This window comes from Canis lupus, chromosome 21 (genome assembly GCF_003254725.2).
Source record: "Canis lupus dingo isolate Sandy chromosome 21, ASM325472v2, whole genome shotgun sequence".
NCBI classification, from domain to species: Eukaryota; Metazoa; Chordata; class Mammalia; order Carnivora; family Canidae; genus Canis; species Canis lupus.
This window is the reverse complement of record NC_064263.1, coordinates 7,342,031-7,358,509: the sequence shown is the minus strand read 5'-3', so window position 1 is coordinate 7,358,509 and position 16,479 is coordinate 7,342,031. Positions and strand designations below refer to the sequence as shown.

Below are 16,479 nucleotides of genomic sequence, written 5' to 3'. Positions count from 1 at the left end.
CAATGCCTCTATGTCTGTCATGAATAAATCAAATCTTTAAAAAAAATTTTTTTAAAGAACATTTTAAGTTAAACAAAGAAACAAACAGCATTCAGAACAATCAGCTCATCAGTGTCAAATAGTTAATAAAATAATCACACAGCTTGTCACAGCCTCCCTGCCTCCAATGTTACCATCCTCCCCAAAGTTTTCACACACGTGTTCTTTCATCTGAACATTCCAGTACGTGTGAGTCAACTATTGTTACCATTGTACTCATGAGAAAAAAGGTGAGCTAAGAGAAGCTCAGTGACTGCTGAAGATCACAACACCTATTTTTTGGGACCCTTGGTTATAAGCAACTAAACAAAGCACCTCCAGTGAGCTGAGGCAAATGAGCAACTTTACCACAGGAAGGGCAGGTGGCAGCTGGGGATTCCCAGATGAACACATTCCTCTCTCTGCTTCTCTGCCTGCGGCTTCCTCCTACCCCCCAACAGGCCAGCTCTCTCCTCCAGACCGGAAACCAGGGCCACCAGAGTTCAAGACCCCCATTCCCATTTCACCACGTCTGAGGGAAAAGCTCTTGGGCCTCCAGTTCAAAACGTCCAAGACATGGGCTTGAAATGATGTCTACTAGGCCTTTCTGCTCCCCTCTGACCTACACTGGGTAGTAGGTCCATTAAATTGTCTCCCTTCTCCAACACCCAATATCTTTGATCTGACTGAGAAGTCCACAAGTAGCAAAACCAGTTCCGTGCTTTTCTTTTGTATTTTCCATGTAGAAGGCTGCCTTCCATTCACTTGGGTATAGGATGTTCCTGTACTGTGGAAAGCCCCATGTTAACATCCAATTCCATGGCTGCAATTACTGTCTTGGAGTCTCTGAGACCCCTGGGCCTCACAATAAATTGTTCTTTCACCAAAACAAACAAACCCCTCAGAGAGAGCCCTGACTGGCCTAGCCAGGTCCACCAATGGTCCACCAATGGCACAGGGGCCAATCAGGAAGGACATTTAGGCAGGCCCAAGAGTGGAGGAAGGAGAAGCAGTTCTCCAGGAGTGGCAGGGAGTGGGGGGTGCCAATTCCAAAAGAAGTAAGGGAATTAAACAGATTAAATATCAAAACTAAGTGGAAGTCCTATACACACATGACTCAGCCACTGCTCTTCAGACCCAAGTCCAGTGATCCTCTTTCTACACCAGGGCTGACATTACCTGGCCGTAAACTGTGAAGTGACAACAGAAAAGAACACTAGATAACAAGGTGCTAACTGCATAGTAAAGAGGTTTAGCACAAACATCAGAGAGAGATCAATGTGCCCATTTCCATTGAGTAATGTCCTAAAATTTGAGATCTCCATTCCACCATCTCATGCTAGAAGAGCTGAAAACTGTATTTCTTCATTGGTGAAAGTCACCAACTCCCCTCCACCACCACACCTCCCCTCTGCCCTTACAGCTGAGGGATGACAGCCTCTCCTTAGGTCCGGGTATACTTGTTCCTCTGCGCTGCTGGAAGGTTCATCTGGGCCCAGCTGATGACTAAAGGTCCCTTCTTCTGAGGAAAGAAGCAGGACTCAGAAACGCAAACCAAGCCTACGAAGATGCACCCAGTTGCCCAACGCTCTGCAGGGACTGGAGGTGGGCATGGCAGGGTGAGTGCTCAGCCCTCAGAGGAAGCTTGCTCACATCTCAGGAAGCAGAGGCGAGGAAGGGAAGTGGGCAGGGGGTACTTCTCCAGCACTGCCTCCTTAAACTGCTACAATTCACTCAGGGTTCTTTTTCTCCTTCTTCTTGCACTTAATCAAGTACTGCTGTAGCTTTCACTCATTGCCGGGCACTTCTCGAGGTATTTCACAAACATTCCTTGTTTTAGTGGGTGTGGAGGTGAACTTTCACCAGCTTCACCAGTTGCAAGGGAAGGGGTTACAGACTCCTAAAAGGACCCAGGTTACAGGATTTTTCCCCTCCTTTTCTCAAAAGTCTAAGCAAAACCTAGAGGTCTTATATCAATTCTCATTTCTCCGCCTCCAGCATCTTGCATCTCTCCTTGAGTCCACCTCATTCTCTCCTTCCACAGAAATGAAAACAGACCAGAAACTTCTCTTCAGACTCCAAATCTAAAGTTAATTAAGTTAATGAAAAGCTAATATCTATCTATTAAGCACTTACTGGGTACTAAGCACTTTCTATACCTTATCTTGCCTAACTCTTGTCATGTTCTATAAGGTGACGCCTGCCTTTCAGCCCACTTTACAGAAGTGGGAACAGGCCAAGGGAGGGGAGGCAACCCTCTGGGCCACCATCCCAACAGGCCACTAAACTGGCAGCTGTGATGGGGGAGGGGCAGCGATGATAGACTGTGCATCCCTACTTGGGTCCATACTAAAGGCCTCACTGGAGCACCACTATTGTGTCGCTAGAAAATCTACCCTTGAGAAGAACACATGTGGGCTGCCTCTCCAAAAAAAAATTTTTAATATTTTATTTTATTTATTTAAGAGAGAGAGAGAGCGCGCGAGAACAAGAGAGCATAAGCAGAGGGAGTGGCAGGAAGAGGGAGAGGGAGAAGCTGCTCCCCACAGAGCAGAGAGCCTGATGCAGGACTCGATCCCAGAACCCCAGGATCATGACTCAAGCTGAAGGCAGGCACTCAACTGACAGAGCCACCCAGGGGGCCCCCAAAGTGTTTTTTTTTTTAACTTGAGGCAAAATTTGCATAACATAAATTAACCATTTATGGTAAAGTATTCAACTCAGGGGCATCTAGGACATTTATAATATTGTACAACCACTGCCTCTACCTAGGCCCAGAATATTTCCATCACCCCAAAAGAAAACTCATACCATTTGGGGGTCAATCCCCATGTTCCCCTCCCCCAGCCCCTGGCAACCACCCAGTGGTGATCTCCATGGATTTGCCTACTCTGGATATTTCACATATATGGACTCATACAATATTTGGCCCTTCGTGTTTGGCTTCTTTGTCCTATAGCATAATGTTTTTGAGGTCTCTTCACAATGTAACATATCTGTAATTCATTCCTTTCTCTGGCTGAGTAATATTCCGTTGCATGGATATACCACACTTTAGCCATTCATCTGTGGATGAACATTTGGGTTGTCTTCACTTAAGTCCTATTAACAGTGCTACTATGAACATTCGTTAAAAAAAAGAAAAAAAAAAAGATTTGAGTCCTCATTTTTTATTTTTTCACATATATACCTAGGGTAGAATTTCTGGGTCCTATGGTAATTCTCCACATAACTTTTTTTTTTTTAAATTTTATTTATTTAGGATAGTCACAGAGAGAGAGAGAGAGAGAGAGAGGCAGAGACACAGGCAGAGGGAGATGCAGGCTCCATGCACCGGGAGCCCGATGTGGGATTTGATCCCGGGTCTCCAGGATCACGCCCTGGGCCAAAGGCAGGCGCTAAACCGCTGCACCACCCAGGGATCCCTCCACATAACTTTTTGAATAACTCCCTAAAATATTTTTAAAATATGAAATTCCACAAAGGAAACTGAAAGCAAATACAAAACCACAGTGAGATCAAAGAATTTTAAAGATAGATGTTCTTCTAGTCTCATCCTATTTTTGAATAAGTTCAAATCTGGACAAAAGGAACCCAAACAGCATACTTCCATTTGAACATCAAGAAGAGATAATTTAAAAAAAAAAAAAAAAAAAGAAGAGATAATTAAGATACACAATTCTACGAAGCAATTAACACAGATTGCCTGTCTCCACAATATGTTTAACAACAAAATCACACCTAAACCAGGCCTCCACTGAAAAACCCGTGTTGTCAGCTATGAGATTTTTAAACCAAAGAAAACAGCCCAGAAGACCCAACATAGGCCATGAACCAGGAAGGCTCTCTGTTATCAGGGAGGACTGGATTCTCTGCTCTGGCTCTCATTTTTAGTAAAACTATTACTTTACTTTGGAAAGATATAAGACCCTAATGACAAAAATGTGGACTCTTTATAAAACAGTCTTGTCAAATCATACGTCTTTGGGGCAATGTAAATCAAAACCACCAGACATTACTACACACTTATTATATTAAAACAGCCAAAATCCAGAACACTGACAATACCAAATGCTGGCAAGGATGTGGAATAACCAGAATTCATACTCATTGGTAGTGGGAATCCAAAATAGTTTGGCACTGGAAGACAGAAGACAGTTTGACAGTTTCTTACAAAACTGAACATACTTTCACCATATGATACAGCAATCACACTCCTTGGTATTTACCCAAAAGATATGAAAACTTATGTTCACACAAAAGCCTGCACATGGATATTTACAGCAGCTTTATTCAAAACTGCCAAAACTTAGAAGCAACCAAGATGTCCTTCAGCAGGTGAATGGATAAAGAAACAGTGGTATATCCAAACAATGGAATAATATTCAGCACTAAAAAAGAAGTGACCTATCGAGCTATGAAAACACATGGAGAAATTTAAAATGTATATTACTACATGAAAGAAGCCACTCTGAGGAGGCCTCACACTGCAATTCCAACTCTATGACACTGTGGAAAAGGCAAAGCTATGGAAATAGTAAAAAGATCAGTGGTTGCCATGGGTTGGGAGGAAGGGCAAGATGAATAGGTGGAGAACAGAGGATTTTTAGGGCAGTGAAAATACTAGATATAGGGCATTGGTTGAATATATGTCCTTGTGTACTCTGTCCAAATCCTTAGAATGTACAACACCAAGAGTGAATATTAAGGTAAACTATGGATTCTGGGTGATGACGTGCCAGTGTGTAGGTTCATCAGTCGTAACAAGAGTACTGCTCTGGAGGGGGTGCTGATAATGAGGGAGGCCACGTAGCAGGGAGGCAGGCGGGGGTATGTGGGAAATCTCTGTACCTTCAGGCAATACTGCTGTGATCCTGACACTGCTCTGAACAAGCAAAATCTTAATTTAAAAAGAAACTATGTCCCGTCCTATAAAAGAATATTTCTCATCAGCTCTAAACCATGAGCACTACTTTAAGAATGACCTGCTAGGGGGATCCCTGGGTGGCTCAGCGGTTTAGCGCCTGCCTTTGGCCCAGGGCGTGATCCTGGAGACCCGGGATGGAGTCCCGCATCGGGCTCCCGGCATGGAGCCTGCTTCTCCCTCCTCCTGTGACTCTGCCTCTCTCTCTGTCTATCATAAATAAATAAATAAATCTTAAAAAAAAAAAAAAAAAAAGAATGACCTGCTAGACGGGGGCACCTGGGTGACTCAGTCAATTAGGCGTCTGCCTTTGGCTCAGGTCATGAGGCTGGAGTCCCGGGATCAGGCCCCACACTCGGCTCCCTGCGGAGAGGGGAGTCTAAACCTCTCCCTCTGCCTATGCCTCTGTCCCCCCTCCAGCTCCTTTTCTATCTCTCAAATAAATAAATAAAATCTTTCAAAAAAGAAAAAAGAATGTCACGCTGGAAACTTAGTCTGGGGCCCAAGGGAGAGTAAGGCGAGCATAAGAATCAACCCAGGACACACACCCACACCCTCTCTCCGTATCTGGTCTCTGAGCAGCTTTTGCCAGGCGGACAATCAGCAATGATCTTAACTGGGAGGACAGTGGCAAGACGGGAACACAGAGGGACTATACCTAAAGAGGACACGTTGGCACCTTTAAATTAAGTGAAGAAGCAAGCAGCTCTCTGAAGGACACGGTAAGCCAACTGCAAATGACAAAACCGCTTCTTCTGATACAAGCAAGACACCAACATGACAGGGACGGCTGGCGAATCAGGTGCCGGGCCCACGCGCTGGCAGCATTTGCTGGGCAGGTGTTCAATTAGGCAGGAAGTGGGCCGAAAACAGCTCAATTAATTCATTGTGCATGCTTGTCCCCGGGAACAAGGAGATAAACCTCAAACGCCAGTGGCAGGCCAGAGATGAACTCCACAGCTCCACTTTTTGCAAAGGTCGGGGCTAGCAGAGATGCACGTGCAAAATATAAAATTACAGCGAGATGAGCTCTGGCAAGCTCTGGAAAATTCCGGCTAGCGCCAAAGGCCAGAAAGGAAACAAAGTGAGAAAGTGGTTTATTACAAAGCAAAAAAGTCATCCCTTGCTCACGAGCAGCTTTCCCTGGTCAACCTCAGGCACAGGCAGCCCCGTTGCTTGGTTTGGGGAAGGTGGAAAGGACAAACAGAATTAAAAAACCAATGGCAAAGGGAAAGGATCCCCCTTACCTGCAGCCTCCCCCAGGTGGGAGGCTGTGCCCAGCTGAGGCTTACTTCCAGCCCACCAGGCACACCCATGGTCTGAGTCCACTAGGAAAAGCATAAAGAGCCTAGAGTTGTTTGGCAGAGGCTAAGGAAAGGAAGACCAGCTGAGAATATAAAGTCAAGGGAAGGGGATCCCTGGGTGGCGCAGCGGTTTGGCGCCTGCCTTTGGCCCAGGGCGCGATCCTGGAGACCCGGGATCGAATCCCACATCGGGCTCCAGGTGCATGGAGCCTGCTTCTCCCTCTGCCTCTCTCTTTCTCTGTGACTATCATAAAAAAAAAAAAAAAAGTCAAGGGAAGAAAAACAAACGTCATGAGGACAAACATCGACCAGGCAGAGAGCTACAGGTCCTTAACAGAAAGTGGGTTCTCACCCCACCCCCACTGGCAGCCAGCATCACATCCTGAGGCCTCAGAAGAAATAGAACATGCAGCACACAAAACAGAGCAGTCGAGCTCGGAGTCTGAAGCATCTGGGCCTCTCCCTTGTTTTAGAGAAAATAATACTGAGGTTTGGCAACATATCCAAGCCCAGCTATTAGCAATGGCAGAGTCAGGTCTATAATCCCAGTCTCCTGGAAGCCCTTCCACTGATAACATCAGTGCTCACGATGATGAGGACCACGATGATGATGTGAGCTGAAGAGTTCATACGCACACATGACCAAGAAGGCTTTACATTTATCATCCAATTAATCCTCCACAAACTCACAGGTGGTGGTACTATTATTAGCCCATTTCACAGATGCAATGCAGACAGGTGAAGGTACTTGCCCAAAGTCACACAGCACAGGCAGATTTATGACAACATGGATGAAGCTGGAGGGTATTATACCAAGTGAAAGAAGCCAGACACAGAAAAATAAATCCTGTATGGTCTCACTTATGTGTGGGATGGGAAAAAAGTCAAGCTCGCAGGAGCAGAGGATAGAATGGCCCTTGCCAGGGGCCGAGGGGTGGGGTGAACAGGGAGACGATGGTCAAAGAGAACAAGCTAAGTTATAAGTCTAAGTTCTAGGGGTCTAACTACCGCTCAGTGACCACAGCTGGTAACACTGTATTGTATACTTGAAATCCGCCAAGAGTAGATCTTAAGTGTTCTCACCACACAAACAAAAAAGTGGTAACTGTATGAGCCAATGGATGTTACTTAATTGGCTGTGCTCATCACTTCACAGTGTAGATGTATATGAAATCATCAGTTGTGTTCCTTAGATATATACAATTTTATTTGTTAATAATACCTCAATAAAGCTGGTAGAAAAGCAGGACAGGCTGGCTGGAAATGTAGGTCTAGCTGAAGTCTGTGCTCTCCACTATGGCACCTGACCCTCCAAACAAGGGAGAAAGTCACAATTCCAACTAAAATATACACCTGAAACTTTCAATCACTGAATAATTTTTAGTGTCTTTCACCCTCCCCTCTCAAGATACAAAATCAGCACTAAGGGATGGATATAAAGGACAAAAATGTTTTAACTTTGGGGTAGAAAGACAGCTACACGACAGAAGTAAACAGACTTGGCCTTGAAAAGCAGGGCTAATGACAAAACCAAGTCTCTCTGGGGTTTTGCCCAATGTCCATACCCTGAGAACGTCATGTATTTACTTTCCTACAGCTCATTCTAACTGGGCTGTGGTGCTGCTGGGCCCAGTTGGCGATTTCAGGTAAACCAGGATTTACCTGATCTTGGAGCTTTCCCTGAACACGTCACGACTACTGGACCCATAAGCACCTATTTCATCACATACGTGGCTATGTTCCATTTCAGTAAATAATCAGTTGCCTCTCTGGTGTGTGTAGAGCACGCATAGTTGAAAACAACAAAACCCATAACATAAAAAAAAAAAAAAAAAAAAAAAAAAAAACCTCTTGCTTTTTGATTAAATAAAAGACACCTAGCTTTTCTAAGAAATGTCGTTTATATGATCAGATTCCACGATGATAGTCCTAGCTCACTGCACACGGGAGATACTGTTTTCTCTAAACAACAAAACCAGAGCACCTCCCTGCATGCACAGACATCAGCTCCACTGCAACAGCCCCTTCCTGTCCCTGCACGACCAACCACAGGCTCGGGCTTCCAGCCATCACGGATGGAGCTCCAGCAGGGGCTTCCTGCAATGCACCTGTCGTGAGGCACGAAGTCTCTCTTACTAGTCACCATAAAAACAAGGGCAGCGCACAATGCTTCTTAACGGCTCAGCAGATGCTTCTCAGGTGCCAAGCCCTGGGCCAGAGGCCCTGAGCTCGACTTCTCTCTTCCAACCCTCGCCATACCCGAGGCAGGCACCCTGATTACGCCAAGCTTAAAGATGGGGACGGGGAAGCTAAGTAGGGTTAAAGAAGTGGCCCCAAGCTATGCACGTGGCCACGGCACGCCCAGGATGCAAACCCAGCGTCCTCAACTTCAGAGCCCAGCGCTTCGCTGTCACACGCTTGGCGTCTCAGCTTTTTTCCTCACTCGCAAAGGGAAATAGCACGGCCCTCGTCTCCTGTGAGGACAGCACAGGACGCGGCCTGACCCCTTCCAGTCTGAAGGAAGAAAGGAGAAACGCAGTAAGTTCTCCCAGATGGAGGGACAGACCAACCACATACTCGGTCGACACTGGGTTAAGGATGCGGGAAACATAAAAAGAGAAAACAGACCCCTGCCCCCAAGCACCTTACAGTCTAACCTGTAATGATCTAAACTATAATCCCTATCTCTCTAGGACATGTTTGACCATGACCCCCAGGCAGAAATGGATTTCCATCGTGATCGGGGGCTCACACATCAGCCTTACCATCTGTGATGTCCTGATAGTTTTTACTCTGTCCCTTTCCTTTTCAGTTCTTTATGTGTCAACCCACTAAATTGATTCTATGACTATAGATCATGGCTGATAGCTTGAAAAGCCCTGTTCTGGAAATGCCCCATTTTCACTCTAATTAAAAAAAAAAAAAAAGTTAGAAAGTTCTTCCTTAGATCTAATTTAGGTTTCTAGGGCTGTCAGGTTAATTAAATTTGTAAGGCTGGATACGTCCTCAGGGGAGAGGTGCAGTGTATCAGATTAGTTAGGGGCCAGGAACCTGGACGGACTGGCCGACCTGTTAGCGAGGCGATTTTTCCAGATCTTGGCCTGTAGAATAGGGAGAACACCACTCACGCCTTGGGCTCATTACAAAGCACCTACCTGGTGCTGGTTTGGGGTCTCTCAACAGAGGCAGCGTGGACAGGAGGCAAGCCTGGGCTGTGGGACCCCGGGGCAGGACTGCAGCCTTCTGGGCCCCTCCGGCTCCCTACGCCTCCTCGTGGTTCAGAGCCAACTCTGCAAAACCAATGGCTGCTGCTGCCCGCAGCCTTCTTTCTACGGCATCAAGTAAGTGATCCCAGTTCCCCCAAATCTTTCTTTTTTTTCTTTTTTAATTTTTTATTTATTCATGAGAGACTCAGAGAGAGAGGCAAGACACAGGCAGAGGGAGAAGCAGGCTCCCCACAGGGAGCCCGATGAGGACTTGGTCCCAGGACTCCGGGATCACAACCTGAGCCAAAGGCAGACGCTCAACCACTGAGCCACACAGGCGCCCATATCAACCGTGCTCCTCACAGAGTACGACACATAAGCTGCCTAGGCTATCACAAGGCATGGACCAAGTCCCTGCCCCTGCAGAGCTTCCCACTGAGCTGAGCAGATGGACAAACAGGTTAACTGTCACCCACTGTACCAAATCCTGTGGCTGAAGCCTGGACGCCCAAGCAGGGAGCGGTTCATGCTGGACAGTCCTGTGCTTAATCCTACTTGCAATTCTTTTAGTAAGAAAAACCACAGCTTGCAAATTTCTCATTTATAATGCATTCAGATCGAGAAACCACCACTACCACCACCATGCCAAGACCTTGAAGAAAAGCATCCTGTGGGCATCCACCGCAATGAGGCCTGCCAGGACTCCAGGTCTATCTCCCTGACGGGGCTGCAGAAGCAGAGGTCTGTGGCAGCTGCAAGTCACAGTGGGTTAAAGACAGAACGTAATAAACCATTCATTGAGTCCTGAGTGATTTTATGTACATTGTCTCATTTATGTCTTTCAGATATTAGTATACTCCAATTTCTAGGATACAAACTCAGGCAGATTAAGTAAAAAGGCTGGAGAGAAATCAGGATGGGCCCAGGCACTCCTGGCAGGGAACCGCACCACAAACCAGCCAGCAGGGACAGTATCTGAGGAGGAGGTTCTCTCGCTTTCAGAATACAATGGATTTTAAATAAACACCTTCTCTGGTGTTTCCTACTAAACTTCCAGAGGAAGCTATGGGGTGTGCTACCTAAAAGTCTCAGGTCTGTGGCATCCCTTGAGAATCCGTATGTGTAAAATGTGGTGACAATGGCCTGCTGGGGGTACTCAATGAAGCAATGCCTCTGCCAGCACCCAAACATTCCAACATGCCAGCAAATATAAATGACCATGGGCAGTAGCATTACTGCCAGGACTCTGTGAGTAGCCTAGGGGAAAGGCACTGTAGAGAAGGACACAGCAAACACACACCTAAACCTGTTTACTCCTCAAAAACAGAGAGAGCATGGAATACCAAAGATGGGGGAATATTCCAGTCAACAGCTGGTACGTACAGGCGAGGTGGCTAAAAGACTCCATTACCACCTGCACTATCTGGTGGAGCTCACCATCTCCTTGTACTCACCCATGGCCTCAGGTAAGAACACCTAGAGAAAAAGAGGGAAATACAGGAAAATCCAACGAAGAGTAAAAACTGAGAATCCCGAGCTCCAGTGACATCTGAGTGACAGCTGAAGACATAACTCCAGTTCTGCCCAGAAGCTGCTTTGAGTTGGGGGACCCATCCCCAACACCCACAGCTGGGAGGTCACATCTCGCCTGGGAAGAGACTGGGAAGTTGCTCCCACACTTCCCTGCTCCCAGCCAGGATGTCTTCCATCCCCAGGGCTCCTGAAACCAAAGTGGTGTGGGACAAAAGGCCAGACTCTGCTTAGAAGACACTGGGTATGGGGCACCTGGATGGATCAGTGGTTGAGCATCTGCCTTTGGCTCAGGTTGTGATCCCGGGGTCCCACATTGGGCTCCCTGCAGGGAGCCTGCCTCTCCCTCTGCCTGTGTCTCTGTCTCTTGTGTGTCTCTCATGAATAAATAAATAAAATCTTAAAAAAAAAAAAAAAGACAACATAGGGTACAAGTCTCTGGCCTTGCTACTTACATACTTGGACTATGAGCAAATTACTGCACCACTTTGATTCTGTTTCCTCACCAATAAAACGGACTCAATAATGTCCATTTCCCAAGGTGGTAGTGAGGATTAAATGATGTAATGTATGCAAAAGGCTCTGCACACAGTAAACTGGCAACCCACTGCCATTACTAAAGTAAGCTGAAGCCAACTCATACTGGGTAAAAATTAAATCAGATTTTTGTTTTAAAGATTTTATTTACTTATTTGAGAGCAAGAGAGACTGAGACAACACAAGCAGGAAGAGTGGCAGAGGGAGAGGGAGAAGCTGACTTCCCACTGAGCAGGGAGCCCAATGTAAGACTCGATCCCAGGACCTGGACCTGGGACTCACGACCTGAGCCAAAGGCAGATGCTTACCCAGCTGAGCCACCCAGGCGCCCTCAATTAAACTGGATTTCTTAAAAGAAAAAAGGTTTCATGAAGTTAGCGAGGATCAACAGTTTTCAGAAAATTCAAAGAAGCAGGGTGGAAACCAACCATACGCCCGTGGCGTCCTGAAGGTTTCTGAAACCTCTCCACCGACGGCTCTCCTACAGGAATGCAGGAGGGGAGCATCCCATTACCTCCAGACTCTTCACACTTTATAAATACACTGCACAACCAACCAGAGAGCGCTTCCTGCCAACCTCCCCAACAAACAAGTCGGACAGGATCTGATCCGGAAATTAAATGGCCATGCAGCCCAGCCACGTATGCTTCAAAATAGATACCCGTGACCTACTTCGTCTTTGAGCACCGTGCTCAAAGCCAGAAGCAAGTGGCTGCTGAGACAGGGCCACGGACTTCAGCAGATCCTGCACCCCTGGATTTCTGGTTGCATGAAACATGCACTGATACAATAATGACTCAAAAGACTGTCTTGGGGGTGGCCAGACAGAAACCCTAGACACAGAAGTCCTGCTAGCAGCTGCTCACCTCTGGCCTGCCCCAACAATGCACTTTCATTCATTTGCACTAGATGCTGCACTTCTCGAGACAGTCACTTGTCAAGCTACCTGTCCTCGCCCTTGTACTGTATCCTGAGGATGTGCATCTTCCCCTATAAATAGTGGCTTTTTTTGAGAGTGAGGCCCCACCTTTATCTTGAGATTGCACCCAGGGTCCTGCACAGAGCACAGTGTCTTAGTGTGGGGGGAACAAGCATGGCATCTACCATGAGAAGGTGAGCTCCTCCCCGCACCCCGACCTGCACGACCTCCAGATCCCAGCCTGCTCCTATGCTTGGCCGCTCAAGATCAGATGACAGAAAGACAGACTGGTGTCTGCTGTAAAGACAGGGAAGACAGACAAGTCCAGAAACACATGGCTAAAAAATGATTTCCGACATGACAGTTCATTTCACCTGAGATGTGAGTCTCAGGGAGGGTAAATCCATGGACCTTGAAAGAGACCCATTCTAGAAAATCTCAGAGCATCCCAACCTATGGTAGTAGGCAAACAGTGGAATGCTGTTCTTCACCAACTAAGCCATGGTGGAGGAGACAAGCTGACGGCCAAAGCGAAAGACAACAAAGCGAAGCAACCCTGCTACTCTTCACCTTCAAATCCATCCCCGTCAGACCTTCTGGGTCAGCCCTAGACACTCCCCTCTGCCATGGCATATTCAAAATTCCCCTCCTAGGGATCCCTGGGTGGCGCAGCGGTTTGGCGCCTGCCTTTGGCCCAGGGCGTGGTCCTGGAGACCTGGGATCGAATCCCATGTCGGGCTCCCGGTGCATGGAGCCTGCTTCTCCCTCTGCCTGTGTCTCTGCCCCTCTCTCTCTCTCTCACTGTGTGCCTATCATAAATAAATAAAAGTTTAAAAAAAAAAAATTCCCCTCCTAGGGGCACCTGGGTGGCTCAGTGACTGAGCATCTGCCTTCAGCTCAGGTTGTGACCCCGGGGTCCTGGGATCGAGTCTTGCATTGGCTCCCTGTGGGGAGCCTGCTTCTCTCTCTGCTAGGTCTCTACCTCTCTCTATGTCTCTCATTAATAAATAAAACCTTAAAAAAAATTCCCATCCTAGAAACTGCCCGACAACCCCTAGTTCACCTAGCACTTTCCCCCACATCTTGACATGTCAACATCTACAATCGTGGAAGGCAAGCAGAACAAGCCCTTTTACCACCCACTTAGAAATGAGGACACTGAGGACAAAGCACGTTGACCACACGGTGACATAAGCACAAAAGCACAGACCTTTGAACTCCAAGCGCAGACTAGATGAAGCCAGGTATCTGAGCTCCAAGCCACTGCTCTTTCCAGGGCACCCCTCTCTGAGAACCTTCTGGAAAAGTCTAACACCCAACCCTACCCAACACAGTAGCCCACACGCTTCAACCTTCATCAGCCCTCATGTCCATCAACAGGTGGCCCCCTGCGTCAACCACATGTACATCGAGCCAGGCTCATCAGCCACCTCCATGACAAATAGAGACCTAACCCTAGGACTTCCAGAGGAGAGACACACATGAACAGGCTGGTTTTCTGCAAATATGCAGTAAGTGTGGGGCAGGGTAAGTAACCATAGGTCCCCAACAACCACTAACCAGAAATCCCAGAGCTCTGATTTTCAGGGTCCTGGGTTCAAATCCTGTCTCTGGAACTACTTAATCTCTGTGACCCGAGGCAAGCAACTTTGTTTTCCTAGTTTTAGCTTCCTTGTTTATAAAATTGATGAACTTAAAAAAGAGAGAGAGAGACAGATCCCACAGTGAATGTACTTAATGCCACAGAACTATATATTTAAAAGTGGTCAGAAAGGCAAATTTCATGTTATATATATTCTACCACAATTTTAAAAATAGGTTAACATTTATATCTTTTAAAAAAGGATCTTCTAGATTTCTAGTGAGAAATAAGATATAGTGGCAACTTCTTACAGTTTTTGTCACATATTAAATCCTAATTTATTATAGTCATTTTAATAGTTTTTATTATAAAGACAATACACTTAAAAATTTCCTGTTATTCCACAATCCAGGGATAATTTCTGAAGAGAAGCTCTTCCCAGTATTTCTCCCATGCATGGACATTTCTAAATTGGGAATGTAAAATTTACGTAATTCTATAGTGGTGATCCATTCTTTTCTGCCTTACTGGTAACTGCAAAAACAATTTTCACAACACCACCCAGAAATAAAAGGGCTTTGTTCAAGGCAAGGATGAAAAGTTGCATGAAACTTGAGATGGGAACAGGAACTCATGTTGGACTACTGGAGACACCTGCTTCCAGAGCCAGGGTAGAAATTTATGCCCAATCCCCTGCCACCTGTTCTTTTCCCCATCAAAGTTCACCCAGAAAGTAATCACTCCAGGGGTCTGACCAAGCAGGCCAAAGGCCATGCGGTTGCCCTGTGGAAGCTCTGCATGTGTCAGGCTCTGAGGGACAATGAGTTCATGTTCCTGCTGGCCCCCGAGGGGAGATGGTGCAGACAAATCACCCCAGGACCCCTGCATCCCAGGCCAAGGGCAGGGTGGAGGCAGGACGGCATCAGGGGAGGAGAGCTGAGAAGGGAGACACTCAACCCCCCCATTTCAACCAACTCCCAGGTCAAAGATGAGGCCAGTAAGGCCCAAGGAAGCAAGTGATGTTCCCAAGGCCAAAGCAAGGAGCCCAGTCCCAGCAGACTGAGCTCTGAGGGCCGCAGGCCTGTTCCCAGCCCAGCAAAAGAGGTCAGGGCGTGCAGCCAGCAGATCCTGCCCACCACCAAGTATTTATTTACTGCGTGCTTGAGGCCTGTCAGCACAGAGGTAAAGCCCCACCACCCCCACTCTTCCCCAGGGCACAGGACAAGGAAGCGGTTTCATGGGAACAGCCTGTCTGGCTCCCACTCTTAGGCAAGGCTTCTGCTTCTCACAAGCCAGACTCCAGACTTCCTGGGGGTGCCACCTGAGTCAAACCTTCCCATAGTGTCTGGCAGAGAAGGCCACACGATTTCAAAGGCAGCTCCTCTCAGGAAGTCCTTTTGATGTCCTAGGGGAAGCAAGCACCCCCAGAAATAATTCTGGGGGAAGAATTACAATCTCACAAAATACTTTTCTGCTCATTTTCTAGCCAAGAACAGTTCTCCCAACTTTCATTATGTATGGGTGTACATTTTGTTTGGGGGAGGGCCCTGGGGGTGATGGGAGAAATCTGTGAGTGATGCCCAATGGCGGCTCCTGGAATCCTACAGAAGAGCAGCTGCTCCCGGCCCTGGGGGATTCGATTTCCATCTCTGCTCACACGGAATTATCTTCTCAAGTGGTGCTTTCCCAGAGGGGTGACACCGCAGGAGGCCTCCTAGCTACCCTAGCAGGCAGAGGCCGGGAAGAGGCCCTGAAATCAGGCCCACCCACGGCCCACTTCTCTGGAGCCCTCATCACAACCCTGCCAGGCCCTTTCCTTCCGAGGCCCAAAGAGGAAATTAAATGTCAGCCAGATAAGGAGATTTCCCTTCAGCTCTGATGCCAAGAATCCAGAGTATGATTCCCCCAGCCACCCCACAAACCGAACGGGCGCAGGCCTCAGGCCCTCAGGCCAAACGCGTTGAAGCCAGGCCACCGCCAGGAGTTCCTCTTCAATGATACTCAGATGGCAGGCCTCAGTGTTCTTGGGGCAAACAAGAGCAGCGGGTTGAACCCTGGAGGCCCGTTCCGGAGCGCCAGGAGAGCCGCCAGCCGCAGGGTGAGGACCGCACGCACATGGCTCACCCGCGCTGCACAGGTACTTCGGGGCGGGCCGCCCGCCCTGTGTTTTCAAGGCCAAATGCGGCCTGCTGCCCAGGGGAGCTGACTCGACGCTTTTCGCAGCGTAGTGACTTTATCCACAGAAGGATCCGGGGAGCTAAGCGCACTGAGCTCACACACTGACCTCAGCATTTTCTAAACCTGCCAGGGCGCTACCTTCACGTGGGCCCGCGTTCACCAGGCAGGCCTCGGGCTTGCGGAGCACAGGCGGCTCCGAGCGGGGCGGACACACACATGCCCGCCGTTTCCGGGCACTCCCTGCTACCCCTCAGCCCTGCCTGGCTACTTTCTCTTCTATG

General features: G+C 47.7%; 1 protein-coding gene across 6 annotated transcripts in view; it reads right to left on the bottom strand.

The window, feature by feature from the left end:
* SMCO4 (single-pass membrane protein with coiled-coil domains 4) overlaps nt 1-16,479 on the bottom strand; it is a 62,872-nt gene that overhangs the window by 34,421 nt on the left and 11,972 nt on the right. The window contains exon 1 of one of the 6 annotated variants that reach the window (XR_004807985.1): nt 16,145-16,167. The exons of 3 other annotated variants lie outside the window; for them this stretch is intronic. The gene's annotated coding sequence lies outside the window, so the exon portion shown is untranslated. Of the gene's footprint in view, nt 1-1,439; nt 1,607-11,947; nt 12,030-16,144; nt 16,168-16,479 lie in introns of those variants that run through there. 2 more of the 6 variants (XR_003124979.3, XR_003124980.3) reach the window with 2 other exon arrangements.